Raw genomic sequence first — 22,470 nt, forward strand, 5'->3', positions numbered from 1 at the left:
AAAAATGTTGGTCTTGTTTTAATATTTCTTGTTACCCCATTGAAACATTGGCTTCTATTGGGTCCATTCTAATTTTCAAGGAGTTTGCTGCTTGGGCAAGTTTTTGTACCTCCTATGCTGAGCTGTTAATTCCCTTTCCCCTTTTTTCTTCCATAGCTCTCATTTCTGACACCATATTCAGGCTCCAGCAGTTAACTTTAGAATTCTGAGGAGGAAAAAAATAGTTCAAGATCATCTGAAGTGCTGCCATCCAAGTCGGTCTTTGGTGACAGGGAGAAGAACCCAAGTGTGGGAGGGAACTTTAGTACTATGGCTCTCTAGAGAGCTCTCCAAGGTTCTGGCCTCTGCTCCTGCCCTCTCTGACCTTGCATGCCTTGGTCTCAACGCCACTGAGCTGGACTTGCATGCTGTCTATCTTGGCAACCCTTGACAATCTTTCTTATTAATTGATTGATTTTTCTATTTTAAAATAAGCATCAAATATTTTTGACTATTACTGTTTTGGTTTAAGATCTGATAGTTTTTCATTGCTTCCCTCAAGATTATTAAACTTTTGTTCCTCTAAATCACTTGTTATTATTTTTTTCTAGTTCTCTAAAATATTTATAAAGTTTGATTGTTATGACATTGAATAAGTAATTTAATTTAAGGTAATATTGACATTTTTATTATATTGGGTGGCATGGTCTATCCAGGAACAATAACTATTCCTCTAATTTAGGTCTGTCTTTATATTTGTAAAGAGTGTTTTGTAATTGTATTTATATAGTTCCTCAATATGCTTTGGTGGATAAACTTCCAAATGCTTTATACATTCTTCAGTTATTTTCAATGGAATTTAAATTTTTATCTCTTGCTAGTTATTATCCTTATTATCCAGAAAATTTATTAATTTGTAGAGTTTTTTTAAATATTCCATTCTTTGAAGAATTTATGTTTTATAAATTGAATCTTTAGAATTCTCTCAACAGTCTATCATATTGTCTATAAGAAATGTTAATTTTTTCTTCTTTGGTAATGTATTCCTTCATCTTTCTTATCTTACTTTAATTAGCATTGATACCAATACTTCAATAGTAATGATGACAATTAATATTCTTGCCTTACTCCTATTTTTATTGGAAAGGCTCCCAAGAGTTATATGTTCCATATAATTTTGGCCTTTGGCTTTAGAGAGATACTATTTTCCATATGAAAGAAAGTGATTTATTACATATATATGTACATACATGTGTGTGTATTTTATTAAGAACCTTTTTGGCATCTGTTGCTATAATCATGTGATTTTATTGTTATTGATATGTTTTGTGGTTATAATTTTTCTTTTTATCCAGCTCTGTATTCCTTGAATAAATCCAAACTAGTCATATTGTATAATATGTTAAGTGTGTTATTGTAGCCCTTTTGATAATTTGTAATAATGTGATGATTTGTGATAATTTGTAATTTTTACACCAATATGCATTAGGAATATTGTTTTATACTTTTCTTTTTCTGCTGTGTCTCTCCCTGATTTAGGTATCTAAAACATATTTGAATCATAGAAAGAACTTATTATTTCTCTTCTTTTTCACATTTTCAATAACTGGCTGCTATTGTAGAGAAGCACTTCCAAGTTGAAAGACCATAAGACGTGATTCTAAGATTTGATATCTGTGAGAAGTAGAGTAGAAACAAGACCAGTGATATGAAGGAGATGCTGATTCTCCATCATGGATTGAAGGAATGTGTTTGAGGTAATGGAGATAGTTTTATTTGCCCATCGTATGCTGCCTCATGTTTCTTCCCTCAGGTGCCTGATGCTTATTAGACTGGCTTCCCAATTATATCTCCTTGATTTTTTTCTAGGTTAGTCATTTCTGAAAGAAAATATTGTACTTTTTCTTTTTTTTTTCTTCAGTCTGGTGACTTTTTTCTTATTTTGATCATTGTCTCATCAAGTTATTATTTTCAGTTAGATCCATTCTAATTTTCAGAGTTTGTTGTTTGGGTAAAATTTTTGTCTCCTCAGCCCTCTTTGTAGTGACCAGAAACTGGAAATTGAGTGGATGCCCATCAATTGGAGAATGGCTGAATAAATTGTGGTATATGAATGTTATGGAATATCATTGTTCTGTAAGAAATGACCAACAGGAGGATTTCAGAAAGACCTGGAGAGACTTACAGGAACTGATGTTGAGTGAAATGAGCAGGACCAGGAGATCATTGTATACTTCAATAACAATACTATATGATGATCAAATCTGATGAAGTGGCCCTCTTCAACAATGAGATGAATCAGTTCCAATAGAGCAGTAATGAACTGAACCAGCTACACCCAGCGAAAGAACTCTGGGAGATGTCTATGAACCACTACATAGATTCCCAATCCCTTTATTTTTGTCCCCCTGCATTTTTTATTTCCTTCACAGGCTAATTGTACACTATTTCAAAGTCCAATTCTTTTTGTACAGCAAAATAACTGTTTGGACATGTATACATAGATTGTATTTAACTTATACTTTAAATTTTTAACATGTATTGATTAACCTGCCATCTGGGGGAGGGGGTGAGAGAAGGAGGGGAAAAGTTGGAACAAAAGGTTTTGCAATTGTCAATGCTGAAAAATTACCCGTCCATATATCTTGTAAATAAAAAAAAAAAACTATAATAAAAAAAATTGTGTCTCCTGTATTCATCTATCCACTTTCTCCTTAATCCTTTGTTATAAATTTTTTAAATTTCATTTATAATATGTTTTTTGTCTCTTGTTTCATCTCTTCCAAGAATTCTAATAGACTTTGTGGGCAAACCATGCCTTTATCTGAGATTTACATGGTTGCCTTGGAAATGCTCTCTTCTAGGACTGTTTCCTGGATGTTCCTGGAGTTACACTATTTCTTTATTGTCCATATTTCTTCTGTTTATTCATATTTTTAGCTTTACATCACAACTTGTTTCATTCTTTGTATTTGTATTTTCAGTGCCTAGCATAATACTTGGCATGTAATAGGCATTAGTAAATGTTTATTTGATTCATATCTTTTGAGCAATTTTATTCTATATTTGAGACTAAGGCTGAATATGGGAAGAACAATAAATGAACCAACCAATTTCTCTTGTGTTTACATGTTTAACTGAAAAGTAAATCTTACATGTGGATTCAAAAAATTAACTTCTGAAGTTCAAGATAGGATAGATGGGACTAACAGTAGTTTGGAGAAAAAAGATCTTGAGGTCCCACTGGATCACATACTCAATATGAGTCCTCAGTATGATAAAGCAACCAGAAAACTAATGCAAACTTAGGCTACAAATAGAAATATACTGCCCAGGCATAAGGAGGTGATTGTACTGTGCTCCAATGTGAGTACATCTTAAATACTATTTTAGGTTCTGGGTACTATAGTACCCAGAAAGGGCATTGATCAGATAGAAACTATCCAGAGGAAAACGATCAAGGTGGCAAGGACCTTTGTTCATGTCATATTGAGACTAGTTAAAGGAACTGGGGATGTTTAGCCTGGAGAACAGAAGACTAATGAAGGACATCATAGCTATTTCTAAGTCCTTGAAAGTCTGTCTTAGAACTGAGTTCATACTTTGCTTCTGTTTGTATAACTCAGTGCAATTGAATTAGAAACATTGAGAACATTGAGTAGAAGTTGCAAAGAGCTAAATTTTTGCTTGCTAATCCCTAGTTACCTCTGAAAAGGAGAATCCGTAGAATGGAGGACATCAACCTAGAACTAAAAACAAACACTCATCAGAACTGTTAATGGATTCTCAGCTAGATACCTGTCTGACTCAGCAGGATCCTATGTCACTTCAATCTGAGCTGCTGGTTCTGAACAGCCCTCTAATTGTTTAAGAAGTGAACATGTGTTTGGTTTTCACAAGAAGGTTTGAATTTTATAATTCTTGCATTTCACATCAGAGTGCCAAATTCAGCCAATGACTTAATTTACTGGAGAGAGTAATAAAGTGAGAAAGTTTTTCTTAAACAAACAATGAACTTTAAGAAAGAAAGGATAAATATAAGCTCAATTTGTGACATTGCTGATTGTCCTACATACCAAGAAATCATGCAGACTTTTTCTGATAACTAGTATGTATGTATGAACATACGGTTACATGGTTGCAAAGAAATGTAAATAGTTGGTAAAAATGACAATTAAGTTATCAGGAAGTACTCTGAGTATTTCTGGGGAAGCAGAACTCTCCTGGTTCTCCTCTTTGTTTTGCAGAGAATAACAAGAACTGGGACAAGTCAAATTAGGCTGTGCCCCTATTTGAACAATATATTTTTAGAATAACAAGACTTTCCTCCAATGTATCTTCCAAAGACAAAGTTATTGGGTTTTATTTATAAAATACTTAGAAATCTTAAAATGAAAGCAGATAAATCATCTACAGAAGTTTGAGAACCTGAAATGGAAAAAAAAACTAAGACTAATCATTTTCTAATTAGTAATCAATGATCAACAAAAATATATGTACTCATTTCTTTATTCTACAAAAATTTATATTCTGTGAACTATGTTTGGTTCTAGGGACTCAAAGACAGAAACAAAGCAGTTCCTACCCTCAAGATGCTTGTATGCCCATCTATTACATTATGAAGGTAAGAACACAGCAAATGGCTGTGTTTACAGAAATTAAACAGGGATGAAAATGGTACCTAACCCCCTGGGTTGTCATGATGATAAAATGGAATAAAATTTATAAGTGTTTGTAAACCCTAAAGTGCAATACTATCAGTGGTGATGATGATAGTAGTGATAGTAATAGTACTAGTAGTAGTAATAGTAGTGGTAGTAGGGGTTATAGTAGTAATAGAGGTTGTAGTGGTAGTACTAGTAATAGTGGTTATTGTAGTAGTAGTGGTGTAAAGGGCTAGAACTGAGCAAATGCACTTGGATAATGGAGCATGTGAGACTAATTGTCAATTGGATGGTTCCCTATTAACTTGTTTGAAGGTTGACCCTCCCCAGCTATTCTGTGCTGACTTGATTGGTGGGACAAAGAGGGGGAAGTGACATGTGTGGGGGGAAGTAGGAAGAGGAAGAGGAAATTGAGACACTCTCACTCTCTCTCATGGCGTTTGAGGGAGGAAGGTGTGTGAGGAGACTGCTAGATCTAATCCCCGACCTTGACCGTACAAGATCAAGAATAAAGACATTTAGTGATCCTGACTCGGATTGATTTCTGGGAAGACAGAGTTCCAGGATAGTAGTGGTATTATTAGTAGTGGTAGTGGTTGTAATAGTAGTAGTAGTAGTAGTGGTGGTGATGGTGGTAGAAGTGGTGGTAATAGTAGTAGTGTTTGTAGTAGTAGGGGTTGTAGTTAATAGAGGTTGTAATGGTAGTAGTAGTAATAGTGGTTATTGTAGTAGTTATAGTAGTAGTAATATTAGTAGTAGTAGTGGTAGTAGTGGTAATGGTAGTAGTAGTAGTGGTGGTAGTAGGGGTTGTAGTAGTAATAGAGGTTGTAGTGGTAGGAGTAGTAATAGTGATTATTGTAGGAGTAGTGGTGGTTGTAATAGTAGTAATAGTAATAGTAATGGTAGAAGTAGTGGTGGAATTATTAGTAGTGGTAGTAGTGGTAGTGGTTATAGTAGTAGTAATGGTGGTAATAGTAGTAATAGTAGTAGTAGTAGTGATTATGCTAGTAGTAGTGATTCTACTAGTAGTAATTGTATAGTAGTAGTAGTTGATGATGATGTAGTAGTGATAGTGGTGGTAGTAGTAGTAATAGTGGTAGTAGTAGTGGTGGTGGTAGTAGAAGTGGTGGTAATAGTAGTACTAGTAGTACTAGTAGCAGTGGTTGTAGTAGTAGAAATGATTGTATTTGTAGTAATGGTATAGTGGTAGTAGTAGAGTTTGTAGGAGTAATAGCAGCAGCAGCATTCAATAAGTGATTCGAGTTGAATTGAATTGAAAATATGATTGATTAAATTGAAGTGCGATAGAAAAAATTGATTATTTTGATATTCTTCATTATTATATGAGTGAAAGGATTATTTCTTTTAGATTCTCTTTGGGCAACAATGTGAGCCTCTGAGCTAGTAAATTGAGTCAGCTGAATGCATAGGTCTTACATAATTTGATTGCAGTGATAAAAACTTAGTCAAAATATCAATTATGTCAATAAGAAATTCAAAATCTGGTAAAAACTCAAAACTAGAAAGCAAAAGATATTTTTAATATTTCCATGCAAAGCTTAAACAGTTGCATCTTAAGGAATCTGAGGAATCTGCCTATATTAGAAGATAGAAATAGCTTTAAGTGGGCCCACACCATCTTTCAACATTTCTTCAAGCTTTTCTCAAAAACATACTTTGTAAATTGAGCTAAGCCTCTGATTTGCTATTAGTGACTTATTTCATGTTGCTCTTCATTTCTATTGGCAATCTGATCTTATTTAGCTGAAACTTCAGAGCGACTATAATCTGATAATTAAAGTTTATCTTGGGATTTCATTGACTACATGGCCCTTCTTGTGGAAAGAATGAAATGCTTGTAAGCTGTTTGATGATGCCCAGAGTGAGAATCTGTCTTCTCCTTTGATCAGTTCTCTTCATGATGGTGATTACAGATAAGAAGTCAGTTTGGTGAGCGATTAGTAGGCTGAGGAGAGTGCTCAGGGGCTCAAATGACAGATCATTTGTAGAGATTGTTCTTGAGATCTGTATTCCCTGGCAAGAGGGCTGAGGAAAGAGGGATAGCAGGTCCCTCTATGCTTGTTCTTGCTCTTGGAACATAACAGCAAATAATAATGATGAGATTATGATAATAGTATTGATAATAGATAACGATAATAGATAAATTTCTGTAACACTTGTGAAATGCTTTACACATGTTATGTTATTTGATCTCTATAATGATCCTGTGAGGTAGGTACAATTGCTATATCCATTTTATGGAGGAAGAAACCAAGGATGATAGAAGGTCAGTGATTTGTTCAGAGTCACTCTTTAAGTGCTAGAGACAGGATTTAGATTCAGGTCTTTTGCCACTGGTGTGACTTTGGCCAAGGGGCACTGTACCTTTGCAAAATGAGTGGGTTGGATTATATGACTGCTCATAATGTTATACGGTCAGTTCTTGTGCCAGCTTCCTCTTTCCTACCTCCTTTATCTTTGTAGATTTAATCAGGCACACAATTACAACAGTCTGATTGCTTTTTAAGCCTAGGGTCAGTATAATAATGTGGTTCTCTCCTCTGTTGTTTGAGGTAGTTTACATTAATCAAAAGTTAATAATATAACCATGATAGCTCAGAGCCCCCAGTTAAAAGAATTCCAGACATTCAGGAAGAATTTTGTCTTTTTTCCAAGATTAGATTTTATTTTTATTTCTAACTATCCCTTGCACTCTTCTATCTGAGGCCCAGAAGTAGAACACAAGTAATTTTGGGGTAAAAGAAGTAATAAGAGAATATTAGAATGTCTGTTAGATGTGGGCAAGCAAGTCAGAGAAAGCTCAGACCTTTTTTTGGTAACTTCCCTTTTTTATTAAACCTTTTTATTTTCAAAACATATGCATGAATAATTTTTTAACATTGACCCTTATAATACCTTGTGTTCCAATTTTCCCCCTCCCTCCTATGCCCTGCCCTAGATGGCAAGTAATCCAATATATGTTTAAAAAAAAACACTTTAAATCTAATATATGCATACATATTTATATAATTATCTTGCTGCACAAGAAAAAGCAGATCAAAAAGGGAAAAAAGTGAGAAAAAAAAAAACAAAATACAAGCAAACAACAACAAAAAGAGTGAAAATGCTATGTTGTGATCCATACTCAGTTCCCACAGTGCTCTCTTGGGTGTAGATTCAGAAACTGTTCTGAATCATCTCATTGTTGGAAAGAGTCACGTCCATTAAAATTGATCATTGTATAATCTTGCTATTACCCTGTGTAGTGATGTCCTGATTCTGCTCATTTTACTCAGCATCAGTTCATGTAAGTCTTTTCAGGCCTCTCTGAAATCATCCCGCTGATCGTTTCTTATAGAACAATAATGTTCCATAATGTTCATATATCACAATTTATTCAGCCATTCCCCCACTGATGGGCATCCACTCAGTTTCCAGATTCTGGCCACTACAAAGAGGGCTGCCGCAAACATTCTTGCACATACAGGCCCTTTTCCCTCCTTTAAGACCTCTTTGGGATATAAGCCCAGTAGAAAAACTGCTGGATCAAAGGATATGCAGAGTTTGATAACTCTTTGGGCATAGTTCCAAATTGCTCTCCAGAATGCTTGGATCAGTTCACAACTCTACCAATAAGGTATTAGTGAACCAGTTTTCCCACATCCCTTCCAACATTTGTCACTCTCATTTCCTGTCATCTTAGTTGTCTTCATTTTCATTTTTCTGATCAATAGTGTTTTAGAGGAACTTCCCATATGATTAGAAATGGTTTTAATTCCTTCATCTGAAAATTAACTGTTCATATCTTTTGACCATTTATCAGTTGGAAAATGGCTTAAATTCTTATACATTTGAGTCAATTTGCATTTCTCTGATTAATAATGACTTGGAGTATCTTTTCACATGGCTAAAAATAGTTTCAATTTCTTTATCTGGAAATTGTCTGTTCATATCCTTTTACCATATATCAATTGGAGAATGGCTTGAATTCGTATAAATTTGAGTCAATTCTCTATTTTAGAAATGAGGCTTTTATCAGAACCCTTGAATGTAAAAATATTTTCCCAGTTTATTGCTTCCCTTCTAAACTTGTCTGCATTTGTTTTGTTTGTACGAAAACTTTTTAACTTAATATAATCAAAATTATCTAGTTTGTGTGCAATAATGAACTCCAGTTCTTCTTTGACCACAAATTCTTTCCTTCTCCACAGATTTGAGAGGTAGACTATCTTTTGTTCTTCTAATTTTCTTATAATATCACTCTTTATGCCTAAATCATGAATCCATTCCAACCTTATCTTAGTATATGGTGCTAGGTGTGGGTCAATGCCTAGTTTCTGCCATACTAATTTCTAATTTTCCCAGTTGTTTTTGTCAGAGTGAGTTCTTATCCCAAAAGCTGGGGTCTTTGGGTTTGTCACACACTAGATTTCTATAGCTGTTGACTATTTTGTCCCGTAAACCTCACCTATTCCACTGATCAACTACTCTATTTCTTAGCCAGTACCAAATGGTTTTGATGACTGCTGCTTTATAATACAGTTTTAGGTCTGGCACAGAGAGGCCATTTTAAATTTGCATTTTTTCCATTAATTCCCATGAAATTCTCGACCTTTTGTTCTTCCAGATGAACTTCGTTATTATTTTTTTTAGGTCTGTAAAATAATTTCTTGGGAGTTTGATTGGTATGGCACTGAATAGCTAGATCAATTTAGGTATTATTATCATTTTTGTTATATTCACTCGACCTACCCATGAGCACTTGATATTTTATCAATTGATTAGATCTAACTTTATTTATGTGGAAAGTGTTTTGAAGTTGTGTTCATATAGTTCTTGACTTTGCCTTGGCAATTTGGGATAGACTCCCAAATATTTTATTTTGTTGACAGCTATTTTAAATGGAATTTATCTTTTTATCTCTTGCTGCTGGACTTTGTTGGTAATATATAAAAACACTAATGATTTATGTAGGTTTATTTTATATCCTGCAACTTTGCAAAAGCTGTGAATTGTTTCTAATAGTTTTTCAATTGATTCTCTAAAGTTCTCTAAGTAGACCATTATATCATCTGTAAAGAGTAATAATTTGGTTTCATCATCACCTATTCTAATTCCTTTAATCTCTTTTTCTTTTTTTTTTTAAATTTTTATTTTATTTTATAATTATAACATTTTTTGACAGTACATATGCATGGGTAATTTTTTACAACATTATCCCTTGCACTTACTTCTATTCAGATTTTTTTCCCTTCCTCCCCCAACCCCCTCCCCCAGATGGCAAGCAGTCTTATATATGTTAAATATATTACAGTATATTCCAGATACAATATATGTGTGTAGAACCGAATTTTTTGTTGCACAGGAAGAATTGGATTCAGAAGGTAAAAATAACAGTTTACATTCATTTCCCAGTGTTCCTTTTCTGGATGTAGCTGGTTCTGTCCATCATTAATCAATTGGAATTGGATTAGCTCTTCTCTATGTTGAAAAAATCCACTTCCATCAGCACACATCCTCATACAGTATCATTGTTGAAGTGTATAATGATCTTCTGGTTCTGCTCGTTTCACTTAGCATAAGTTGATTTAAGTCTCTCCAAACCTCTCTGTATTCCTCCTGTTGGTCATTTCTTATAGAACAATAATATTCCATAACATTCATATAGCATAGTTTACCCAACCATTCTCCAATTGATGGACATCCATTCATCTTCCAGCTTCTAGCCACTATGAAAAGGGCTGCCAGAATGGTTGGATTCTTTCACAACTCCACCAACAATGCATCAGTGTCCCAGTTTTCCCACAGCCCCTCCAACATTCATCGTTATTTGTTCCTGTCATCTTAGCCAATCTGACAGGTGTGTAATGATACCTCAGAGTTGTCTTAATTTGCATTTCTCTGATCAATAGTGATTTGGAACACTCTTTCATATGAGTGGAAATAGTTTTAATTTCATCATCTGAAAACTGTCTGTTCATATCCTTTGACCATTTATCAATTGGAGAATGGCTTGATTTCTTATAAATTAAAGTCAATTCTCTGTATATTTTGGAGATGAGGCCTTTATCAGAACCTTTAACTGTAAAAATGTTTTCCCAATTTGTTACTTCCCTTCTAATCTTGTTTGCATTAGTTTTGTTTGTGCAGAAACTTTTTAATTTGGTGTAATCAAAATGTTCTATTTTGTGATCAATAATGGTCTCTAGTTCTCCCTTGGACACAAACTCCTTCCTCCTCCACAAGTCTGAGAGGTAAACCATCCCATGTTCCTCCAATTTATTTATGATTTCATTCTTTATGCCTAACTCTTGGACCCATTTTGATCTAATCTTAGTATGTGGTGTTAAATGTGGGTCCATGCCTAGTTTCTGCCATACTAATTTCCAGTTTTCCCAGCAGTTTTTGTCAAATAATGAATTCTTATCCCAAAATTTGGGATCTTTGGGTTTGTCAAAGATTAGATTGCTATTTTTATTCACTATCTTGCCCTGTGAACCTAACCTATGCCACTGATCAACAAGTCTATTTCTTATCCAATACCAAATGGTTTTGGTGACTGTTGCTTTATAATATAGCTTTAAATCAGGTACACTTAGACCACCTTCCTCTGACTTTTTTTTCATTAGTTCCCTTGCAATTCTCGACCTTTTATTCTTCCATATGAATTTTGTTGTTATTTTTTCTATAGTTTCTTGGGAGTCTGATTGGTATAGCACTAAATAAATAGATTAGTTTGGGGAGTATTGTCATCTTTATTATATTCGCTCGGCCTATCCAAGAACACTGAATGTCTTTCCAATTATTTAAATCTGACTTTATTTTTGTGGCAAGTGTTTTGTAATTTTGCTCATATAATTCCTGACTCTCCTTTGGTAGATATATTCCCAAATATTTTATACTATCGACTGTTATTTTGAATGGAATTTCTCTTTGTATCTCTTGCTGTTGGATTGTGTTGGTAATGTATAAAAATCCTGAGGATTTATGTGGATTTATTTTGTATCCTGCGACTTTGCTAAAATTCTGAATTATTTCTAATAGCTTTTTAGCAGAGTCTTTGGGGTTCTCTAAGTATACCATCATGTCATCTGCGAAAAGTGACAATTTGATTTCTTCATTTCCTACTCTAATTCCTTGGATCTCTTTCTCGGCTCTTATTGCCGAGGCTAGAGTTTCTAGTACTATATTGAATAGTAATGGTGAGAGTGGGCAACCTTGTTTCACTCCTGATCTTACAGGGAAAGGTTCTAGTTTATCACCATTACATATGATGTTTACTGAAGGTTTTAAATATATGCTCCTTATTATTTTAAGGAATAGTCCATTTATTCCTATACTCTCAAGCGTTTTTAGTAGGAATGGATGTTGGATTTTATCAAATGCTCTTTCTGCATCTATTGAGATGATCATATGGTTTTTATTAATTTGATTATTAATATGGTCAATTATACTAATAGTTTTCCTAATATTAAACCAGCCCTGCATTCCTGGTATAAATCCCACTTGGTCATAGTGTATTATCCTGGGGATGATTTTCTGAAGTCTATTTGCTAATATCTTATTTAAGATTTTAGCATCAATATTCATTAAGGAAATTGGTCTATAGTTTTCTTTCTCAGTTTTCGATCTACCTGGTTTAGGTATCAGTACCATGTCTGTGTCATAGAAGGAATTTGGTAGGACTCCTTCAATCCCTATTTTTTCAAATAGTTTACATAGCATTGGAGTTAGTTGTTCTTTAAATGTTTGGTAGAATTCACCTGTAAATCCATCTGGTCCTGGGGACTTTTTCTTAGGAAGTTGGTTAATAGCTTGGTCTATTTCTTTTTCTGAGATGGGACTATTTAGACTACTTACTTCTTCTTCTGTTAATCTGGGCAAGCTATATTTTTGAAGGTATTCTTCCATTTCATTTAAGTTATCGAATTTATCGGCATAAAGTTGAGCAAAATAGCTCCTAACTATTGTTCTAATTTCCTTTTCATTAGTGGTGAGTTCACCCTTTTCATTTTCAAGACTATCAATTTGCTTTTTCTCTTTCCTTTTTTTAATCAGGTTTACTAAGGGTTTGTCTATTTTGTTGGGTTTTTCATAAAACCAACTCTTAGTTTTATTAATTAATTCAATAGTTTTTTTACTTTCAATTTTATTAATCTCACCTTTTATTTTTTGAATTTCAAGTTTTGTGTTTGTCTGGGGGTTTTTAATTTGTTCCTTTTCTAGCAATTTTAGTTGTAAGCCTAATTCGTTGGCCTTCTCTTTCTCTATTTTATGCAAGTAGGCCTCTAGAGATATAAAACTTCCCCTTATTACTGCTTTGGCTGTATCCCACACATTTTGATATTATGTCTCATTATTGTCATTTTCTTGGGTGAAGTTATTAATTATGTCTATGATTTGCTGTTTTACCCAATCATTCTTTAGTATAAGATTATTTAGTTTCTAATTATTTTTTGGTCTATTTTCCCCTGGCTTTTTATTAAATGTTATTTTGATTGCATTATGGTCTGAAAAGGATGCATTTACTATTTCTGCCTTACTGCATTTGATTTTGAGGTTTTTATGCCCTAGTATATGATCAATTTTTGTATAGGTTCCATGAACTGCTGAGAAGAAAGTATATTCCTTTCTGTCTCCATTTAGCTTTAGCCAAAGATCTATCATATCAAACTTTTCTAGTATTCTATTTACCTCTTTGACTTCTTTCTTATTTATTTTGTGGTTTGATTTATCTAATTCTGAGGGTGCAAGGTTGAGATCTCCCGCTATTATAGTTTTGCTATCTATTTCCTCTTGCAGCTCTCTTAATTTCTCTTTTAAGAATTTAGATGCTGCACCACTTGGTGCATATATGTTTAATATTGATACTGCTTCATTATTGATGCTGTTAATCTCTTTTTCTTCTCTTATTGACAAAACTAACAGTTCTTATACACTATTGAATAGTAATGGTGATAGTAGGCAAACTTGTTTCATCCTTAATCTTATTGGGAACGTTTCTAGTTTGTCCCAATTACATAAGATGCTTGCTCATAGTTTTAAATAGATGCTACTGATCATTTTAAGGAAAACTCCATTTATTCCTCTACTCTCTATTGTTTTTAATAGGATTTTATCAAATGCTTTTCCCCTTATTTTTTTTAATAATTTTAGTTTTTTATAATAATCCTATTATATTGAAGAAAATCAATAAGATTGTGTAAGTAGGTACAATCTTAAAGATTTATCTTCAATATAATAGGATCATAGATGAAGAAGGGACCTTAGAAGTCATCTAGTCTAATCATGTCATTTTATAGATGATAAAACAGTCCCAGAGAAAAGTCTACATAACAAATAATAAGTGTCAGATTTGGATTTTAGGCCAAATTTTTCTGACTTTGAACAATTTTTTCCCTATAAGATCACTCTGCCTTCTAAAATCCCATCCTGCTTCAAGTCTAATAATTCTAAATAACTAAGGTACTATCCCTCCATAAGCCCTACCTCCCAGAAAAAAATGGTATCTTCCCCCTTAGATTTTCTAATGGCAACTTGCCTGGTTCTCTCATTTGTCCCTTGGGTTAGGGGGTTAGCTTCAGAGGCAAGAAGTCTTGGTTTAAGTCCCACCTTGACTTATATTATCTCTGTGACTGTGAGCAAATAACCTCTCAGTTTATAAGGTAACTTCTGATTAAACTATGGGAAGCTTGAGGAGCTGCTGATATGCATTTGTGGGGAATTAAACACTGGGTACTCCCACACAGGTAAAAGCATGAAAATGGACCCCTTGAATCAAAATGCTGTAGTAAAACACAACAGACAACTCTAAAAGAAATTATATTTGTTTTCTACCCCATCTTAACTACATGTAATTTAAGGTCTGAAAAGTATTTTACTACCATATCACATGTAGTATTGTCAATAGCCATGTCAGTCAAGTCAGGGCTTCTTAAACTTTTTGTATTTGTGGCCCCTTTTTACCTGAGAAAATTTTATGTGACCCCAGGTATATAAAATAAGTATACAAATCAGACATTTACTGATAATAAATCATAATTTTGTGAGCCTCATGGTCGGTTATGAATTACCATATAGGATTTCAACCCACAGTTTCAGAAGCTGGGAGCTAAGAAATATGGATGTTTTTATCCTTGTTCTTCATTTTAGAAATGAAAAAACTTAGTCCAGAAAGTTATTGAGAGCTAACAGAGAGAGTTTCTGCTGTTAAATATGGTTTTGCTCTATTCCAATGTTATCTTCATGTCCTTATGGAGGTGTGTTCTATGAGGCAGGTGCTATTATTATCCCCATTTTATAGCTCAGGAAACTGAGGCTGGCAGAGGTGATGTGTCTCACATAACTTTGAAGTCTCTGAGACTGCATTCAAACTCTGATTTTCTTGATTCTAGGTCCATCACTCTATCTACTGCACTACCTAGCTGTCTTGAAAGAGGAGGAACAAGGTGGGACTGGATAGAAATTCCCCTGCAGTGCACTTGAAGGTACTTGAGGGCAGAGCACTTCATTTGATGGCTTCCTATTTTAACCAATGATTTTCCCTATTTGGGGCTAAACTCAGCTCTTTTTATATTGATAAAGAAGTACTCTCAATACCATCTAAACTTTGGTGGCCTGAGCCAAGGTCCTGATCTCTCCACCTTGGTTATGGCTCAGTATTGAAGTATAACATTTTTATTATTGTTACCACAGGTATTAGAGGTTGTTTATGAGACTTGATTTGGAGCAGGTAAGGTAGATTATCTAAAGACCAATTTGGAGTAAAAAACAAACCAAAACACACAACTTTCAGCCTGGCTCTAGTTGGTTTCATCATCACATTTAGCTTCTGTCCACAATTGCCAGTTGTGAAGGAAAGCTAAAAAGAAGCTTTTCTGTTGGAAAGATTTTTTAAAAATAACTACAAACACCCTTGCGAATGTCGGCCCATCTCCTTTTTGCTTCCAGGACTCCCTGCAAATCCTAATCATATTTTTGCCATTCCAATTGAATTCTGAATAATGGATGGGAACAAGTCATGCCTGTAAGATGACAGCTCTCCATGAAAGGCAGGTTGAAAGCTCTGGCTGCATTTGGGCTCCTTGGCTTTTGAGTCAAGGGCCTTCCATTGCTTTTTGCTGCTGATTCTGAACAGGAGGTAACTAACTGCTCAGAATCTCAGAACCCCAAGGAATCTCAATGACCACAGAGTCCTTTCTCTCCTGTCTATGGGTCATCTCTACAACATTTCCTGCCAAGAAACCATCCAGCTTTTGTTTGAATTCCACCAGTAATGGGCCACCCAATTCCCTCAACACAGCCCTACTCCCTTTGGGGGAAATCCTAGTTGTTAGAAATCATTTGTTTACACGTAGCTGAAATCTGCTTCATTGCTAGGTTCACCTATTACTGCTCCTGAGTCTGCCCAAGAAGAAGAAAGTTAATCCTTCCACATGAGAACCTTTCAGATATTTAACTTTTATTCCCCGCCCCCACTCCCTCTCCCAGTCTTATTTTTTTAAGGCTAAACATGCCGAGTTCCTTTAACTGAGCTTTGTATGACATGGCGTTGAGGCCTTTCACCATCGCAGTTTCCATCTCTGGACATTCTCCAGTTTTTAAAAATGTGGCAAGCAGACTGAACGCCGGGCTCCAGATGGGGTCTGGCCAGGTAGGTTTTCCCCCACTCACAGAAAAGATCTTTGAAACACAAAGAAACAATACAGACCCAAACATAGAGAGGTTCTGTGTCTCTAACTCATTTACACTTTAACTTTTATTTACCTGCACAGACTTGACTTGCCCGTCATTTCAGGAAGTCTTGCTGAAACAAAAATAGGCTGAATTCAAATCTAGCATCTGGAGCCAAAGGTGAGAGCTTAAATTTCAATTCTGCCATTCACCCCTGATGATGTGGGGGAAATCTTCCTTCTCTGGATTTGAATTTCATCATCTCTTCAAGCTGAAATAATTTGAGACACTAGGCTCAAAATGAGCCCCTTCTCTGCAAAGATAGTGACTGGGTGAGTCCAAGTTTCCTGCTGCTTCTTATTCTTTTTTAAAACAATTTCTCCTAATACATCCCTCTGTCCTATTTGTCAAAGGGTTTTTTCAGTGTTTATTCTGAAGTAAAGGTAGAGCCAAGCTACATGTATGGCTGCCCGTGAAATGTTCGTTCAGGATTCAGAGAACCTCTTGGGGCTCCATATACCCTCCCGGGGGAATTCCTTCCAGCATAATTTCAGAATTTTTTCATTGACCACCCATCAAGAGGTGTGGTTTCCAATTCCTTTCCTTGGTGTATCTCTGGATCTCATAATGAAAGTTCTGTTCTGAGATAGTCATTAGGGAAGTTTCCGACATAAAGGAATCTATTACTGTTTCCTTTCATAAAATGGATATTTACTTTTCAAATATTAGAATTTGAGGGAGAGTGGAATCCAGATTTGTAGAAGCAGTATGATTTAGTAGAAAGAGTATTGGATTGAGAGGCAGGAGACCTGTATTCAAACTCTACCTTTGCCACCTTAAGACATAGGAAAATTCCATCAATCCTCAGCACCCCTATTTCTTCATTGGTAAAATCCAGATCAATTAGCAAACATTTCTTTCTTTTCTTTTCTTTTTTTCTTTGTAAAGCTTTTTTATTTTCAGAACACATGCATAGTTTTCAACATTTACCCTTGCAAAACCTTGTGTTCCAATTTTTTTTTCTCTTTCCCTTTCCCTCATTTCCTTTCCCAGAAGCAAGCAAGCCAATATAGGTTAAACATGTGCAATCCTTCCATACATATTTCCACATTTATCATGATGCACAAGAAAAATCAGATCAAAATGGAAAAGTGAGAAAGAAAAAAAAATCAATCAAACAACAACAACAACAAAATGAAAACACTATGTGGGGTCCACCCTCGTTTGCCACAGTCTTCTCTCTGGGTGTAGATGGCTCTCTTCATCACAAGTCCATTGGAATTGGCCAGAGTCACCTCACTGTCGAAAAGAGCCACGTCCATCAGAATTGATCATCATATTGTTGCCATGTACAATAATCTCCTGGTCCTGCTCATTTCACTCAGCATCAGTTCATATAAGTCTCTCCAGGCCTCTCTGAAATCGTCCTCCTGATTGTTTCTTATAGAACAATAATATTCCATAACATTCATAGAACATAATTTATTCAGCCATTCTCCAGTCGATGGGCATCCTCAGTTTCCAGTTTCTGGCCACTACAAAAAGGGCTGCTAAAACATTTTTGCACATGTGGGTCCTTTTGCCTTTTTTATGATCTCTTTGAGATACAGGCCCAGTAGAGACACTCAGCAAGCATATATTAAGCACTTACTATGTGCCAGGCAATGTGCTAAGAGCTAAGGATAAAAAGAAAGTCAAAAACAAACAAAAAACCAAAACCCCAGTCTCTGCTCTTAAGGAGCTCACGTTCTAATGAGGGAAGTGTCTCTATACAAACAAGATGAACAGAGGGAAGATGCCTGAGCTGAGTCCTGAAGGAAACAAGGAAATAGAAGGACAGCTGAGAAGCAATTACACTTGTCATGGCAGTCTTAGGGACAGGAAATGAGTGACCATATATAGGGAATAAGAAGAGCCAAGGGCACCATCCTCCCGGTACTCTGGTTCACAACCTAGGTTGGTGGAAGAAATATTTAATGTGACAGGAGAGATGGGGTAGCATCTATTCGTGAAAGGCTTTAAAAGGCAGAAATTTATATTGACTCCAAGAGGTAATAGGGAGCCATGGTAGCTTATTGAATAGGAGAATTTCCTGGTCAGAAATGTTTAAAGAAAAGCTCTTCAGAACCACGAGATCATTGTACCCAGCAATGATCATATTATCTGATGATCAATTCTGATGGATGTGACTCTTTCCAACAATGAGATAATTCAGGCCAATTCCCATGATTCATGATGAAGAGAGCCATCTGCACCAGAGGGAGGACTGTGGGAACTGAGTGGTTCACAACATAGCATTCTCACTCTTTTTGTTGTTGTTCGTTTGCATTTTGTTTTCATATTCTCTTTCTTTCCTTTTTGATCTTGTGCAGCAAGATAATTGTATAAAAATGTTTACATATATTGGATTTAACATATGTTTTAAGATGTATAACATATATTAGAGGGCGGGAGATCAATCAGGAGGTGATCAAGAGAATCCAGGGGAACAAGAGTGGAGATTGAACTAAGTTGGTGGCTAGTAGGTGGAAAGAAGGAAATGAATGTGAAGGACGTTCTCGGAGATAGAAATAACAAGATTTGGCAACTGGTTAGATGAATGGATTGAGTGAAGAACAGCAAAGTTGTGAACCGACTTACTGGGAGGAGGGTGCTGTCTTTGGCTGAAATCTCGAAATTCACCAAAGGGGAAAACTTTGGAAGAAAGATGATGACTGAATTTTGTTTTGGACATGTTGGGTTTAAGATATCTATGGAGCATCCAGTTTAAAATGTCTGATAGTGAATGAGGGGGAGGAGAAGGAGAGTAAGAGAGAATTTGGAACTCAAAATTATAGAAAATGAAGGTTAAAAATTGTTTTTACTTGTAATTTTAAATATAATTAAATTTGGGGCAGCTAGGTGGTGCAGTGGATACGGCACCAGCCTTTAATTCAGGAGGACCTGAGTTCAAATCTGATCTCAGACACTTGACACTTCCTAGCTGTGTGACCCTGGGCAAGTCACTTAACCCCAGCCTCAGGGGGGAAAAAAATAATTAAATTTTAAAAAGCCAGAAAGCAGTTGGTGATTTGGGAAAGTTGCCTGGGGAAGTCTCTCCTGGACTGGATAAAAAGATCTGCAAGTCATGTGCATAGATATAATTATACTCTTCAGTGTTGATGAAGTCATTGAGCGAGAGGGTAGAGAGAGAAGCAAAGAGGGCTCAGGACAGAGTCTTGGGGTCCACTCATAGTTAGAGGCAGTGCTATGGAGGGTGATCTCTCAGGGTAGATGGGGAAGGCTGGGACAAGAGAGGGAGAGGGATCCTAGAGGAGAGGCTGTCAGCGCTGTCCAGCGCTGCTGGGAGGTTAGGAATGATGACCACCATCACCACATTAGACAATTTAGACATCTAAGAGGAGGTTGTTTTAACTGATGGAAGCAAGGAAAAGGAAAGGAATGAGAAGCATCCAGGAGGAAATGGAGGCAGCTTTTTGTAGTTTGAGAAAGGGAGGAGAGAGAGAGGACAATGTCTTGAAAGGGATAACATCTAGTGAGAGGTGTTTTTTTGTCAAAGGATGGAGGAGACTTGGGTATGTCTATAGGCAGGAGGGAAGGAACTTTTGTCGTTCAGTCCCCTGTGTTTGCTCTTACCCCCTTTGAGGTGTTCTTGGCAGAGACACTGGAGACATTTGCCATTTCCTTCTCCGGTTCATTTGACAGATGAAGAAACTGAGGCAAATAGAGTGAAATGATTTGCCCAAGGTCACATAGGTAATAACTGTCTAAGGCTGGATTTGAACTCGGGTTTTCCTGACTTCAGGTCTAGCACTCTGTGCTCTGAGCCACCTAGCTATAAAGAGGGAAGGGTTGATGGCATGGGGGTGGGGTGAAAGAGGCAGGGCTCATTCCACCAGAGAAGTCAAGGAGACTCATGGAAAATTGAAAGTTGCCTTGGAGATGGAGAGGCTTGGGTATGGCCACAGCCTGGTGGATAATGTTTGGCTGGGACATGAGCTGCATCTTTCCAACCTTTAGCCTAGCTTTCTAAGTGCTGCCGCTTATTACCTTGCATAACATTCTCTAGTTAATTTTCCGTCTAGAAATAATGGAGAAGTCACACATAATCTAGTCAAATCCATCATTTCAGGTGGCCTGGTGTTTTGTGGGATTGCTGATTTAGAATGATGAAAACATCCCTGGAAACATTCCATGGAAACCCCACATTTTACAGGCAAGGTCAGGGAGGCCCAGAGAAGGACAGTGGTTTGCAAAGGTCACACAGTCAGTAAGTATGAAAGCTGGGCTTCCAACTCAGGCCTCCCGACTCCCAATCCAGAATCATTGCCTCGTCACCAAAGGCTGGGGACAATACCCCAGGCTGTGCTGGTGGCAGGCCCATGGCCTATACGTCCCTTGGCTTCCTCTATTTAACAAGCTCATCATTTGCACTCAAAATTTTCTCTCTAGAACACGACGTCTGCATGTCTGGTGGAGTGGAGGAAACGGGCAAATCTGCTGCTAGGAAGAAAGTGGCCAGAAGGAACACAATAGGCAAGATACGGTGCTAAGAGCTAGGAAGGCAAGGACCCAAGGGTGCCTGCCCTGGAGGTCTTCCTGTCCCATGGCTGTTGGGGAAGGGATGGAGACCTGTCCATAGACCCACATTACCAAGCTATGCCAAGTGATCCCCAGTCATTTCAAGAAGCAGAGAAGAAAAAGCAGGAGTGAAATCAGAAAAAAGTCTCTGGGAGAAGGTGTTGCTGGAGCAAGGTTCTGTCTGTCTCTGTCCCTCTCTGTGCCTGTCTCTTCCTCTGTGTGTATTTCTTTCTGTTTCTGTCTCCCTCGTCTTCCTCTTCCTCCTCCTCTTTCTGCTTTTTCTCCTCTTCTTCTTACTCCTCTTCTCTCTCATTCTCACTTTCTCTCTCTCTCTCTCTCTCTCTCTCTCTCTCTCTCTCTCTCTCTCTCTCTCTCTCTCTCTCTCTTTTGTCTCTGTCTCTCTCTCCCCTCTCTATGTCTCTCTCCATCTTTCTTCCTTTCTTTCTATATCTGTCTTTCTCTGACTGTGTCTTTCTCTCTCTTCCCATCTCTCTCCCCTATCTTCTTCCTCCTCCTCCTGTTCCTTTTCCTTCTCCTCCTTTTTCTTCCTCTTTCTTTCTCTCTCTCCTTCTCCGTCTCCTTCTCTTTCTCTCTCTCCCATAGCACTGGACACTTTAAAATGACACTGTTCTAATTTAATCAGAGCAACAGACCCGGGACACAAGGGGCTGAGGGATGTAATATTGGTGGTTTAGGCCTCTCAGCCCTGAGCTTGCTCCCCTGGGCCTCTGAACTCTGAAAACAAACAGGGATTCACATTTTTTAAAGTTCATAAAAACAGAATGGTGATATTTTTGTCCCATTGCCAACTTGTTTAGCATTTATTTATTTATTTATGGGCTTTTAAAAAATCATATTCCTGGCAGACAAAGTGTGAATTTTTAAAGAGCCAGCTAACCTTTGCCTCTCCTCATCCCAAGAGAGAAAGAGAGAGCAAGTAGGAAAGATGAGAGAAAGAGTGAGAGACACAGAGAGAGACAGAGACACAGAGAGACAGAGAGGGAGACAGAGACAGAAAGAGAGAAAAAGAGAGAAGGGAGAGGGAGAGGAGAAAGGGGTGGGGGAAGAGACAAGAGATGGAAAGAAAGATTCAGACAGAGAGTCACACAGAGAAAGATAGATCAAGAGAGAGACAGAAAGACAGGCAGAGAGCAAACAAACCATTGGTATTGAGCCTCATCCTGTGGCACATCTTTGAAGCCCACCATTCTTCTTCTCTCTTAAGGAGCCCGTTCTCATGCTGCCAGTGTCCTTGGCCCGTCTGCTCCGCTCTGCCCCCATCCCGAGGTGGACATGAGGACAAGGGCCTCCCTTTTTCCCTCCCTCGGGATGGCCACTGCCACACATGGGCCTCTGTGTTTGGTCAGGGGAAGGAAACAAAAGAAAGCGAGGCGATGGCAGTGGGTGCCAAGGCGTCTTTCGGGGCTGGCTTTCGTGAAGCTGTTTTCTCTTAAGGCTGGAATAATTTGAAACACCTCGAGAAGCCAGCCTGGCCTCTGGCTGCAGCCCGGAGACAACCCTGGGCCGTTCCCGGCTGGCGGTGACTGATGGGTTTGCTCCACATGAAGGGCAA

The sequence above is a fragment of the Sminthopsis crassicaudata genome, chromosome 5 (assembly GCF_048593235.1).
Source record: "Sminthopsis crassicaudata isolate SCR6 chromosome 5, ASM4859323v1, whole genome shotgun sequence".
NCBI lineage: Eukaryota > Metazoa > Chordata > Mammalia > Dasyuromorphia > Dasyuridae > Sminthopsis > Sminthopsis crassicaudata.